The sequence below is a fragment of the Montipora foliosa genome, chromosome 6, assembly GCF_036669935.1.
Source record: "Montipora foliosa isolate CH-2021 chromosome 6, ASM3666993v2, whole genome shotgun sequence".
Taxonomy (NCBI): Eukaryota; Metazoa; Cnidaria; class Anthozoa; order Scleractinia; family Acroporidae; genus Montipora; species Montipora foliosa.
Window position 1 is genome coordinate 21,632,425 of NC_090874.1, and position 15,000 is coordinate 21,647,424.

A 15,000-nucleotide genomic window follows, 5' to 3' on the forward strand; every position below is an offset into this window, starting at 1 on the left:
TACTGGATTATCTCCATCCTTTTTGATTGGCCAAAGTAATAACTTTGGTTTTGGTTTTACGACACTCGATTGAAACTACCTCCGTTTAGTGTCAAAGTATATTTAGCATTGGGGCAATAATTGGGGAAACTGTTCAGAAATCAACTGATATCAAATCATAGGTTGGTTTTTGAGACGAGGGGGGAAACCGGAGTACCCGGAGAAAAACCTCTCGGTGCAGAGTAGAGAACCAACTAACTCAAACCACATTTGAAATAAGGGAATCCGGGTTTATGGCTACCCTGAGTGGGCTCTAAAAGAATGTGACACTTCTGAGAAGCTTCACAAGACCCCTCCTACCAGGACTAGGGACCAGGATAAACCGTCGCTGGGTTATGTGGTACTACCATATGTCAAGGGAGTAACTGAAAGGCTCAAACGGACCTTTGCTAAACACAATTTTAGTGTGTAATCCAAACCTGGCTATACCCTTCGTAATGTCCTGGTGAAACCCAAGGACCCCCTAGATAATATGGAAAAGTGCGGTGTAATTTATAAAGTCGGTGTGAGGAATGTGGGGAGGTGTATGTTGGAGAGACTGAAAGATCACTGGGGGAGAGGACTTTAGAATATCAAAAGTCCCTGGACCGGGGGGACTGTAAATCTGCTCTCAGTCAACAACAAATGCAAACAGGACACGCGGTCACGAAAAGGCCGATTATGGACAATATGCAGGTTCTGGACCAAGAACCCAGGAATACGGACCGAAAGATCAAGGAGGCTATCCACATTAAGCTCAACCAAGCCGGCCTGAACCGTAACGAGGGATGGGATATCCCTGACGTCTACCTGCCACTCCTCAGGAGTGAGGTTGGGGAGGGGGAGCGGGGACACCAGAATTGAGGCAGCCTCGTTCTAAATTTGACCTCGTTCCCAGAGGTCAAGGTCACTCTGTGATCAAGATGGAAAGAGAGTCATCGAAAATTTAGAGGTGAATACTTTTCTGCCTTATTTTGCTACTGTACAATGAAACTTTCACTTTCCTCTACACCGTTAAAGCGGTGAGGTCTGTATCAATGCAAGGTCACCGGAAGCCTCGCAGCCATTCATAGGCTAGGTCACTGAGCAAATAACTGTTAAATGGCCTATTGTGGACGGTCGAGTCTGCGTGCTTACAACGCAAAACCAAAAGAATGTACTTAACTTATCACAACAAACAAACAGTCAAACGAGTAAAACATAACTCAAAGCAAATAGTGCAGCCGGAGCCAAGCGCTGGAAAACGCAAGCTATGTCGGGTCACTGTCATCGTCATCCTGAGCTACGTACGCAGAAACTTGTACTACCGAAGACTAGCTACATTGAAGAGGGACACTGGTGCTGCTGATACCAAGGGGCTAGCTTCACTGATGGTCGACAGGAAAATCTGGAGGAGCCGTGTGGTTGCTCGCCTGAGGGCGACCTAGTAGTAGTAGTAACCCCCGTTGACACCAGCGAGTTTTCCTTGACAAGTTTCCTCGACAAGTATCATTGCTCGTGTAAATGATTACAAGTTTTCCTTGAAAAGGAATAATTGCTCGTGTAAAGGATAAACAAGTTTAGCCTGTGCCCGCAATACTTGTTATTCAGTACATAAAAAATGTTCCAGTCACTCGAAGGTCTACCACTCCAACTTGCTTTCGTTTTAGCCGCCATCTTTGTATATTTTGACAGCAATGAGCATGAGTGGGATGCCGGGATAACATTCTTTGGCACATTTTCCTAATATATGGAGGGTGACCTATCTTAGGTAATGTATAGATTTAGCCAAGCCTAGAAATGGAGCTTATTTGCGTTCGGTTAAAAACATGGGTCCTCAAAGACCCATGAAACTAATTGACTTTTCTGGACTTAATCATTTATACTATGTGGCTTAGAATATCTCATTTTAGAGGTTATTGCCCCTTCAAGGATTTTGCCTAGATCCCGAGGAGGCATCATTGTAGCTTGCGCTTATATAAAGTTACAGTGATATAGTATTACATATCTGGTATACCATAACACGCGGTGTGTTCCTGGCGTGAAAAAAGAGACGCAATGTGCAAGAAGCTAAGGCCAGTATCCTACAGACCTTTACTTTTTCGCACACGAAATACATGGGTAATGACGACGTTTCCACGCCAAATGCCCGCAAGTAAGTCTTGGGTACCAATGACGTAGAGCAGAAATAACGTAACAATCAAGGATGGATCGGTAATCGGGGTTCAATATTATAGTGAGAATATCTTCCCATCTCTCGCGCGCGGAGTGTCACGCGTTACATGCCGTGCAATCGTCCGTTGGGAAAGCTATTCGAAAAGTGAGAGAAAGCTTTTGTTCGCCTTGGTCTTAGGTCCATTTTTTTCTCAAAGGGGTATTTACAAGGCAAACGATCAGTGTTGTTCCAAATATTAACATATTAAAGGCTCGCGACAGCATTCTGTCCTAAAAGAGGTTGTTGTTTAGAAAGAGCCAGTCTTGAATTCGACTTTGGATTCAAGAAAAAGACCACACGTTATCATCATATTTTTGCTGGATTTTTCATTTCTTTCAAAGTGTTTGTAGACTTTCCAATAAATTATCGCAACATAGGAAACTATTAAACATTCAAAACCATGTCATGGGTAGCTGCATTGTTAGGGATACCCTCAACAGTTCCGAATTCTTGTTTTGTTACCAGAAGAGGTTTCTAAATAATTTTTTCACTCGATGTACCTATCATTAGTAATACCGTGACACCGCTTCAGTTCCTTCATCCGGTTAGATTTTAACATTTCCGGTTCCTTACTATTCATTTGGCCATTTAATCCTATAACTGGGATTTTAAAATCCAGATCAAGGACGTCTAAATCAGTAAAGCATTGACATTGGTGGTTATTCACATTACTCAAAACTAAAAAACTTCATCCCTTGCAGTATGTTACATTCTTAAACAAACGGTGGCCGCATTACGGCAAAAATTGACCTTGCGTTTCCTTTAGTTTCTGTTTCGACTGGTACACCATCGTGTCCGTCATGATCAAACCGTCTACTCACAACGTCCTTTTCATATTCGGTACTGATTTGTTCTCTCCCCGCTTCAACGGCCACTCCCCTACCTGGGCCCTGGACACATTGAATTCTGCGTGCAGCTATACTTAACAGCGGGGCAGCTGCAGTGTCAACTATTACTAGTAAAATAGGCTTTTCAGCAAAAAAAAAAATTCCCCATAAAAACCAAGGACTTTTCAGGAAGATAACCGGAAGTACAAAAATTCACAAAAATATAGTTGTGGTACAAAAAGTTGAAAAAGAAGTTTTCAAATTTAGTTAACCAATGTTTCCACCAAATTTGGCCAAAAAAGAAGAATCTGTGATTTTTTTATATGTGTTAACACCTGTCATTTCTCCGTGACGACAAACCAAGGCGATTGTGTTTTGCATAATTAATTGCGCTTCAGACTTCGAGGGGCAAAAAAAGGAGAATAGATTTTAACCAAACGTTCCGAATTTTTAAGTGCAAAATGTGAACTTTTCATTCATGAGAGGTTAAGTTGATGATCTAGCACGATTTTTAACACGAAAAAGACGGTCACGAAGTAGTTCGGGGCATTTAAAAAACATACCTAAATGTTTATCTTCATTACGAAACTCAATTCCTCGATGTTATTTTCCAGCTGCCGTTATAAAATTGCTTGAAATTGTTTCCCTGATATTTTCCCCATCCTTTAGCAGAGGTTTTACATGAAAAAATCAATCCAATAGTCCACAAAAAGCAATTATGTTTGCACATACGAACCACATAAAACCCTTCACTTAGGCGGCCATTTTTACAGCGAGCTCTAGACTTGAGCCCGCGTTATGGTCACGTGATGCTGGTCACATTGGCAAACGTAGAGGGGTGGACATACGTACGGGCGTACGGATGGACGGTCGCATGATGACGTAATAGCTAAAACCCAAATCATCGATGAGTTTCCATATTTTCTCAACCATGGTGCGGAGCTCCGCTATGATTTTCAGCACTAAGAAGAGGTAGTAATTCTTCGGAAAATTGAAGCCGACAGTAGGAACTAATCCAATATGCTTCCTTTAAGTGCGACACAAATTAATTTTGAGCCAGTCCGATAAACTACTGAAATTATTTTGATCCTGTTTACGGCGGGTTGTTGAATTTAAGTATGTATTTTAAATTTTTCAAGGGACTCAGAGCTAATGCAAAATAGAGGTCCTTTTCAGGTATTCAAGTCGCACTATCTTTAAAAAGTTTACTTTAAACTATGTTAGCATTCCTGGATATACCTTAAGTTTTACCTTAAAAACAGCGAATTGCCGAGTTTGTCTTTCGACCGGTCGCAATTTTATTGAGGAGTCTACCCTACCAATTTTGTGGTAGCTCATTTGAGCATTTGTTTTTGATTTTTTTAATATTTTCTTTCAGGAATCATTTGTTGTGATAGGGTTGGAGTTCACTTGGGACAAGCTTAAACAGAAGTTGGACTTAGCATTCGGCGCGATGAACGGAACAGGTGAATCTTTTGGATGTACTTATTAGTCAGTGGGCTGTTCGTAAGAACTCTATGATACATAGAAATGCAGGAGTCAATAGGGCTCTCACGGCACAAGGACGACCACGACACCAATGAGGACTTGTCTAAAAATATTATTTCCCGTTATTTTTTGTAATAATTTCTTGATAACTGCAAGTCTTTCGGAATGGAAAGTGTGTTTCAACATTACAGGAATAAATTGGCATGAACGTGTGATTGTTTGGGAAGAAAATTAAAATGTTTCGTCAGGTTCTCACGTCCTCTACGCAACTTCATATTTGGTCAATTCAGGACGAGGGCAGCAATGAAGAAATGCGCCAGAATAAAAAATGCACGTGCAGGGTGTGTAAAGCCATTAAGCCCATTGTTTTGTGTCGTTCTCGTGTCCGTCGTCGTCGTCCTTGCATAAATTAGGGAGCTTACGAAACGACGACGCTGACGGCAGCGACGACGCTACAAAACAATAGATTTAGTAAGCAAAAACAATGGCTCTGCACGCTCTGCACGTGCGTTTTACAATTTGGTACATTTCTTTGCCGTCATCTCCTAAATGACGACGTGAAATGACCAAATTCAAGGTTCTGTGGAGGACGTTAGCACACGTCACGATTAATTTTCAGTTCTCTCTCTACGCTTCCAACTCACTCATACCAGTTTAATTCCTCGACAGTTACTACACATTTTTAACGCGAAACGACATAAAATAGTTTCATAGTGATATGAATAATGCGAACTCGTATTTTTAAATGAAGTCCTCGTAGCCGTCGTCGTCTTCGTTTCGTAAGCTCTTTAACTCCCTATGAAAGTGGTACTATGATTTCAGATTTTGAAAGTGTGTTAGCCAAACACTTTCACTGTCAAAATTTTGAGCTTTGATTTTTATCCAAAAGCTTTTTACTTTGAGTGCAAGTTTTGCCATTATTCACGTTTTTAACTGGCCGATTGGACCTAAGAAGGTTGGATCTAGGGAAAGTGACGTCATTTACTCACTAGCTTAAAATTTCAGCGTATAAACGCAGCTTATTAAACTTGCAGAACACGAGATTAAAGCTCCCGTCCTGCATATTAATTAAGCCTCGTACACACGCATTGAATTCTTAAATTTTGAGTCTTTGACGTCATTTTCTCCTCGATCCAGCTCTCTCAATATTTTAAAGTTAGTAATGGCGGACCATTAAATAAGATAACTCCAGTTAAAATAAACAGGTGTCTTTTTGAAATCAATACCAGGAGCCCATCACCTGGAGCGTGCAACTTACCTATTTTCGTGAAACGGCGTTTTCACAAGTAAGGTTATTTTTAGATTGAATTTCCCGCTAATGAGACTCCCACAGGAGCCCGATGACCAATTACAAGAAATTAAGCTGACGTCATGGGGTCACCGAACCGGAACTGCCTTTGTTTTTTGACCTAATTCGCGGGAAGGGCTAGTCTAAAAATAAACCTACTTGTGAAAACGCCGTTTCACAGACGCTGTATGGAAGTTGCACGCTCCAGATGGGCTCCTGTCGATAGTTAAAACTTGGGTCGCTTAGTGTTGAGTTAACATAGTTTTGAAATCCAAAGAAAAAAGGATTTGATTTTGATTTTTTTGATCATAGTACCACCTTTAAAGGCCAATATATATATATATATATATTAAATTCTCAACCTCGGATAATGCATTTCGCGTGCTTTGATTGGTTCACTCAATCTCGGTTATCAGCTCATATACCTTAGTTTGAGCTCATATGGTAAATGATTGCGCTAAACGTTGCTAAGCTAAGATTTTTTTTCGCCGGAAAGCGGAATTTCTCTCTGAATAAAGCCAAAAAAGAAAAAACCTTTTTTTGTGGAAAGTTTGGATCAATTCCGACGTTTAGAAGTACGCAAAAAGTCAACTGAGAAGTGTTTTTGTGACGAGTCTACGTCTGTCTGAGCTCAAGGTATTACGCATTATCGCATCTTCATCAAGTTTTTTCGATTTCGCTTGGATTTTCTCGCTTTTTTCACTCTTATTTCGTAGTTCCAAATTTTTGGAGTTTAAGGAATTTAATAAAACAATTATTCCATACGCCCTTGTTGGATATGAGACTGGTTATAGCCAACGAGGTGCGTATCATCTCAGCATCTCATATCCAACGCGCGCTCATAGAATAATTATTAAATATACATACACGAGGGGTCTTGCTTCCGGAACATGTTGCAGGCTCACTTTCCTGGAGCAAACTCCCTCCGTGTGTACCAACCATTTCAAGGGAATATTAAATATTTGGGAGCAAGCTCCCGGGGCAAATTGAGCAGATTTTCAAATGTTCCCTCGTGTGTACTGACACCTTTTTGCTGCGCGTAAATCAATACAGCAAATGCAAAACATTGACCAATCAGATTACCAAACGTTCTCATCCATATATTTTTTGGAACTCTTGACTTGAGCTCAAAATTAAAAAAGGTGTCTGAAAGGTCTGCAACTGATGAGCTCGAATTCAAAAACGCAAGTGGATGCGCGAAAAACGAGGAAGGTGCTTTAGTGTCACCAAATAATACACGACTTGTAACAGACTTGTGTAGAGACAACCCAGAGTTATATGATAAAAATCATATAAATACTATCGAAGTGAAGCCGAAACGAAGAGAGTGTTTGCAGCAATATATTAATACTGCTCAAATTACCTAAAAACGTCCATTACGCGTATCAAAAGCAGCTGGTGGCACACACTTCTTTTTCTCCAAGCATCGTCAGCATCATAATAATTAGACCTCAAGTAAGTCGCCATGTTTCACTAAATTCCAAACCCTTCTCTGTTGAAAATCAGCCGCCCCAAAGTAATATTCTCTCGTTTGCTCCGTCGTTCAATAACATGGAGTAAGCTCCCGAAGCATGCTCCATCGTGTGTACTGCTCGTGCCAAATGACTCTGGAGCATGCTCCGGGAGCAAAACTCCTCGTGTGCAGCTACCTTAATAAGTCGAAGTGTACACCCTTACAACCAGATTCGTACACCAACATATGCACGCGAGCAAGTATGGGTATTTTTGGAACAACACTTAATTCGAGTGTTAAAAACGCAAATAAATACTTACATGAACTACGGCAGCGCAATCGCAAACGCAAACGCACGCGCTATCACAGAAAATGGAGAATTTCTTATCTATTTCGTGCACTTGCATTTTCACTTGCACTTGCTTGTGAACCCGGTCAGCCAAACGCAATTGCAAGCGCAAGGTAATGATACCAGCTCCATGCCAACTGGGTTGAACTCAAGTGGAAAACAAGATGGCGCCCTACAAGCCCAGCATTTTGAAACGTGACTCTGAGAGCGCCTGGTTACCTTGCGTTCACTTATACTTGTGAATGCTACAGACGTTTAATGAAATGTTCATATCTTTGAACTGCGTAAACTCAAATAAACGCGAGCCAGATCAATGAGGCGATGATCTTCAACTCTTTTGTCTTTGTATTTGTCATTATAAGATTATTGAAAAAGGAAAGTTATCAGAAGTAAGTGGAGTACCATCGTCCGGTTTAGTGTAGTCCTGAGAAGGACTGCTTGAGATGACATTGACGACGTTTCGACAACCTGAACTTAAGTCATCTTCAGAGTCAAGTGATTTGTGTAACGTCAGTAGATGGTATAAATACTCTGGTCGTTGATATGATTGGTCAACGATGTCGTGACGTTAGAGATATAATTTATTGATAAGCAGTAACTTATCATCGTCCGAGTAGCACTTGAAGGGCGAATCCACAATCAGTGGCAGAAGTAGTTGGGACGCTAACACAAGTACGTGCCTCAAAAACCTCTCAGACTTCATAATGTTGAAAAGCAGTAAGGTAATGTCTGTTCACGATCGGCAAGATTGTTGTTTGGGGAGAGGGCGCAACTAAGTAATAACGACAGCCTAAAAGGGTGAGCGTGCCAAGACTTTTAAAAGCTGGCACTGATTGTAGTAAATGACCTTAATGAAATGAAATGATAACGTGAAATGAGTGAAAAACGCCATTCTTTAAGATTCTCAAGGTTTCATATTATTTAATTAAGGAGTATAACAATTAATTATAACGGTGCTACACAATAACGAAAACAGAATTTAAAAGGCAGAAAAATACGCAGGAAAGGAATTCCAAGGCGAGAATCAGTAAATTTGAAGGATCGTACGCAATATTGGTTGTCAATGACTAAAGCTAGGTAGGGATTACCATCACATGTTCTGCATGATCGTAGCAATATGTTTTACTCTTTTTATAGGGAACAGATACTTTTTGAACAAGGCTCGCTGTGAAACGGGCGCCATCAGGGCAATTGCGTCCTGGCTGGATCCTTCGCCAACGCTTTTGCCGCCTGTCAATGTACTTGCGGTGGACAATAATCACAGTGCAGTTTGGTACCACAATAAACAGAAATGGCAATGGCTCAGTTACGGGGACGCTGCTAAGGACATCTCATGCGTTCCATAATAAATGTGGCAGCGTTTATTCCGAAGGCTTTCTTTCCCTCAAATCACGGCTGTGCACGTTCAAGTAGTTGGAACATCTTTGGATCCGCGTCTAATATCGTACAGAGGGACTTCACGTTTGAATTTAAAGGCAAACAAAGGCTGCTTTCCTCCTTTAATACGTTGTCCATAACTGTGGCTAACAAGCGGGAACGACTTAAGTTAAAACGCAACTGTTATTCCGACGTTTTCAGCGGTTTACTGTCAACGCGAGGCGCCGAAAACGCAATCTTTCTGTTGTAAAAAAAATCGCCTAAACGCTTGAAAGTTGGACAAACGTGTGATCAAAATTGACAAACTAAAGGTGTCATTGAACACACGTCAATAGGCCATTTTCCAAATATCAATATTCAACTTGATAGCGAGGCAGAGGACAAAAAGAATAGAAACACGTTGGAATCAATGTGACAAATATTTGTATATCATCCACTTTCCTTTGTCTTTGTCCTCTAAACCTCTCTTTCAAGCTGAATTTTAGTATATAGAAAGTGGCCTATTAAGATGCATTCTACGAGTTGTTGGGCTTAAAACTCTTTTACATCCGATGTTAGGCGGGAAGTTCCCCGCTAGCAGCGGTGTTTTCTTTTGCGTTCGCTGGGCAGACGAGTTCAGGAAAAGAGACTCACTTTGATCTAACCGCCGTCCACGACCTTGGACAGCACTGTTCAAAGCGCATGCCCCATGATATGTTTGCTGATTGTGACTTGAGCCCACCGTGTCTCGTGCATTCTGTTACAGTAATTCCGCTGTTGTTAATTGAGCGCGCACAGCATGTGAAGTAACCGACGGGCATGCTCAACGCAGTGAGTTTTGACCCATGGCAGAGGTCTATTTTCCTGCACTCGTCAGTCCAGCGAACGCAAAAAAAAAGAGACCTCTGCTAGCATCATCATCATCATCATCATCATCATCATCATCATCACCCATTCTCCTCGACCCAGTAGGCACATAAGGCCATCACGCTCTCCAACCAACACTCTCTATTCTCTGCCATCACCTGTCTGGCCACGCTGCAGCTTTTCCACCCTGCTTGATTTCTCTCCCCTTCCCCAGTATAACAAGGAAGATAGAAACTGGAGAATGGAGGAGACAGCAAGTAGGTGGAAAAGATATACAAGGGGCGAGTAAGTAAAAAAACGATGCCTAATTTTTTTCTGCAATATTTTAGCTCTCTGTTAGTAAGATATATTTTGGGAAAGCTTAGTTTGATAGCTTTAAAATGATGCATTGCTTTCCCAATAACTGTAGATACATCTTTAGTAAAGAATATTTTTTGGAATGACCGATTTACCCGCGGTTCAGATGGATGAAACTCCAGGGGAGGGAATTCGCATTTGAAGGGGTGGGAATGCCCGTCGGAAATTTTAAATTAAACCCCTAAAGGAGACCAATCTGGGCTTCTCCCAGGACTTCATGAACCCTAAAAGAGACCATATTTAAAACATATAAATATACATTTTATGTTTCTTTGCGTGAAATCCTAAACGAGACCTTCACGGCTACATATCGGCTACATACAATGGCGTTTTCCCAAGAACACCTTAGTTAGACCAAAATCCGAAATTTACACCTCTAAGCGAGACGAAGAGGATCCCCACCCCTTTCATATGCCAGTTCTTTCTCCTCTCCCCCCCCCCCTCCGGGGGCCCCGGGGGGGGGGGATGAAAACTGAAAACTTTGTTCTCTACTCAGGCAGGATATTCTGTGTGAAATTGCTACCTAATAATTCTTCAAATGAAAAAAGAGAAAAAATGAAACATATTACTTACAACTATTTTCAAAAAGAGATATTTTTTTTCTGATGTAAACAATCAAAGTTGCCTCAGAATTCATGTTTAAATTACTTAAATGTAACCATTATTATTATTATTATTATTATTATTATTATTATTATTATTATTTAAAAACTGCTATGGTAAACATATTATAACGCATTTTAATTTGCTTACATCTTCAGATATGACGGTTGAACACATTTTTACAATTATTTATCTGTAAAACTTTAAGAGAGACTAGTAACTAAATTAAGAACAACGCTCTTAATAAATAAACGTAATATAAGCAGTGAAAACTAACTTGTTTTATTGGCCGGTTAATGAAGCCAAAGTTTCTCACTGCCAACTTTTTCGTTTAACCTTGGTTTAAGGTCGCGTATTAGTAAGGCGTCTTTTATTTTAAAGTTTTAAATCAGATCGTCCATTTGCCAAGACTTCAAAATGGTCGAACTTGATGTTGTGACCGGTTTTGATTATTATTATTATTATCATTATTATTATTATTATTAGTAGTAGTATTATTATTATTATTATTATTATTATTATTATTTATTAATTAATTAATTAATCGACGATGTTAGTCATCGGCCTTGTCTCATAAGGCCCCCTTTTGTAGCAAGCTGATTCAAGTGTTTGAGTTCAAAATATCAAGCCAATGGCTTAACCTGTTTGATACCACACCAAGAGCTCCAATGACAGTTGGTACAACTTCCACTTTCAACCCTCACAATTTTCCCAATACCACACCCAAATCTTGATACTTGTCTATCTTCTCAATCTCTTCAGTCGCTCCTGACCCGTTCATCCCAAGGTACAGCGATGTCAATCAGGAAGCAAAGCTGTTCTTTCTTCTTTATTAACACGATTTCTAGTCTTCTTGCACTTATTTCCCTATTCTGCTGTTTGTAAGTTGCTCCCACAGTATTTTTGGTTTCTGGTTCCAAGAGGATGTCTCTTTTGAAGTGTTAGTCACTGCAATTGATGTAAAATGTAATTTTACCTGGCAAATAAATGCAAATCAGGGGAAAATGCGAAATATAGTGACCGAGTTCCTGGAGGGGAGGGGGAGGGGGGGGGGGCTGGAAACTAGAGATTTCAAAGGCCTTTTTCTCAAAACCTAGCCGTACGACCAGGGTTAAAATTTCGGGAATTAGTAAACAATATGAAGACGATATTGTCAACATTTTTTTAAAAAGACCTATCCGACAGTTTTTCAGTTATTATCAAAATAGATGAAAAACAACGTTTTTGCCATTTGCGGAAAACCCTTTGGGGGCACTTTAAAAAGTAGCACTGCACAATCAGTATATATTTATAAGCCTGAGACCATTTTTGTTCAATGTTTTAGCCGCATTCGCGGTTTGGTAACGGAGAGAGAGCCTCCCTAGGAGGCATTGTGGCACGAGATGACGGGACCGGTAGTTGCTAGATGGTGTTGGTCACAGTACCTCTCATTTGCAAGTTTGCCAAATTGCGTCAGCCACGCCGCCCGATTAACTCGCAGCAAGAGACCATACCAGAGCCAGCAAACACCGTTTGCCTTAAGACAAAGAAAGCAAAATACAATAGAAGAAGAGCTTGTGACACCAAAAAAGTACTGCTACACGAATCGTGATACGTTTTTTAGACTTGTTTCACTCATTTGAGCATCATATGGGCAAAAAATGGGCACTGCTGGTAGCGTAACATGCTACTTTTACTGGCACAATCTATAAAAGCCTACCAGTCCCCCCTCCAGTAGATTGGTCACTATATTTAGCATTTTCTCCTGATTTGCACGTATTTATTAGGTAAAATTACATTTTAAATCAATTGCAGTGAGAAACACTTCAGAGACATCCTGTTGCTTTAATTTAAAAGATTTCAAATCTTGTTCTTTTTCTTCGGAAAACTGTAGGTCAGGAGAGACAGACTAATTATCTAGTTAGGATTTCGAGTTAGGTTTTCGAGTTGGATTTTCCAGTTGGATTTTCGAGTTGTTCAGTGTAAAATGCAGACTAAGGTTATGATGTAACTGTTGAAAAAGCCAAAACCTTTCAGAAGTGCTAACCTTATAGGCCTCATTAAGAATAAAGTAATATTTAGGCTTAACTGTTAGCACGTCTAAAGGGTTTGGGCTTTTTTAACATTTACATTATAATCTTAGTCTGCATTTTACTCTGGTCTGCAGTCTGCATTTTACTCTGACCAACTCGAAAATCCAACTCGAAACCCTAACTATACGTAAATAGGCGGCAACCTCTGATGCCATATCCTTGTTTGTCAATCCTCTTATCTTGCCAGTAAATTTTCTTTACATTGAGTCCATATCAGTTCTTATGTACGATGTTATGAACAAATTGGATCCGCCAAATATTTTAAACCTATTTGGAAATATCTCGCCGGACATCCATTGCTACGCCAACAGATCATCTGCCGCCGGGAATTTTTTGTAATACGTAGAGCTCAAGCCTGGATATGCAGCGTTTCTCTTTTTCTAGAGTTGGGGGCAAGATTATGAAACGCGATAACGGAAAATGTAAAGAAGTTAATGAAAATTGTGTTTAAGAAACAAATACACCAAATGCTTATTGAAATTCTATAATCAAATTAAGACAGGTATCTTGCTTGATCCATCCTCTGTTAGTATATGTAATAGGACTACATGCTGTCCAAATTGGAGGAGCATGTAGGCCAGTTACCTATTAATTATATAGCTAGTCAGTTGTAATTGGGCATTGCTTAGTCAAGCTGTTATCCTTAAAGAAATGCAAACTAAAGTATTGTGAATTACCTCTATTTCCAAAATATTACCTGAAGTCCAGAGGAATTCGTCGTCTGCTTCGCTAAATTAAAGCACGAGAGACATTTTTTCGCTTTCCGTAACCCTGCGCTCGGTTCAAGTTGTTTCCTCAGTGAATTTGCAAATTCACGATCTCCCAAAATACTGTAGTTTCTGCCACAGTTTTCAGTCCGACGAGCACTGCATGACAGCCGAACTTTCTGTTTCGTATAAGTGACCGTCCTTTTTTTTTTAATTTCGGCGAAAAAACGGCAAAGAACTGCATCGAGCTCATGACGAGGGATATCTTCCAACTTTCTCGCTTCGCTACGCTGCACCTTCCACTCTGAAAACATTTATTTGTAAGGAGGGTGGAGCTAATTACTGGGTTGCTATATGTCAACTACTACAGAGCTCGCGCTATGCTTTGTGCTGAGTGGCTAGTTTGTATTTTCTGGGATTTGATTGGCTTAGACAAACTGTCCTATATTTTCGAAATTAGACAGTTTGCCTGTTTTTAGAGGAAAACCCTATCAGAAAGTATCCAATTTTATCCTTAATTGGACAATTTTAAGGAATTAAAATAGCTATGCTGACAATTGCGGATTTGTTCCAGATTTTTGCGGCTTTCTGTGTTCCCGTGGTAAGGATAGGTCGCAAATTGTCATGTTGTGGTGGGAATGATTAGCAAGACTGAAATGGCACGCAAACTGGTTTTGATGCATCCGTATCGTTTCTTTCTGCATCTCGAAGGTGTTCGTGAAAGCGGTCCGCCAATCCTCTCCCTGTTTCGCCTATGTAGGTCTTCTTTCATAGCGGGCAGGTTATGCAATAGATGACATTAGCGGAGATGCATGTAAAGTGGTCAGGGATTTTAACGGATCGATTCAGTCATGAGATTTTAACCATGTCATAAATAAAAGGACAAAACCAGTTGCGCGCCACTTCAATCTTCTTAATCACTCCCACCACAATATGACAATTTGCGACCTATCCTTACCACGGAACACAGAAAGCCGCAAAAATCTGGAACAAACTTGGTACGCTCAATCATCATGGAATCAATGAACGCCTCTCATTTCATTAATTTATTCACAAAGGCCGGTCACGTTACTATATTTCCACCAATGGCAAAGCTCCTCTACACCCTGATAAAAACCAACAACACCCACAATTTCTCTATTCGCTCTGACGAAGGGCTAACGCTTGAAACGTCAGCTTTTCAAATCGTTCACGGTGGTAATTCGACTTTTATCAACACGTTTGATAAAACCAAATTTTCCTGTTTTACTCTTCTACCGACGAAGCACCACAGTTTCTTTATAAACTAGAAATTTGTTAATTATCAAACGGTTTTGCATTTCGTGTTCGATGAAAAATATATATATTTCGACGTCCACGTGTCAGGAGTGGTTTGGGGTTCCAGTGTAGATCGTTTGAAGTTCGGAATGAGTGAAGTGGCT

The 15,000-nt window shown here is 40.3% G+C and overlaps 1 protein-coding gene and 1 pseudogene across 11 annotated transcripts in view; one reads left to right on the forward strand and one right to left on the reverse strand.

Moving 5' to 3' along the window:
- The window catches only part of LOC138006965 (NLR family CARD domain-containing protein 3-like), a 336,786-nt gene that overhangs the window by 19,583 nt on the left and 302,203 nt on the right, over positions 1-15,000 (reverse strand). The window lies entirely within an intron of this gene.
- LOC138008500 (uncharacterized) overlaps positions 1-15,000 on the forward strand; it is a 29,855-nt pseudogene that overhangs the window by 12,593 nt on the left and 2,262 nt on the right.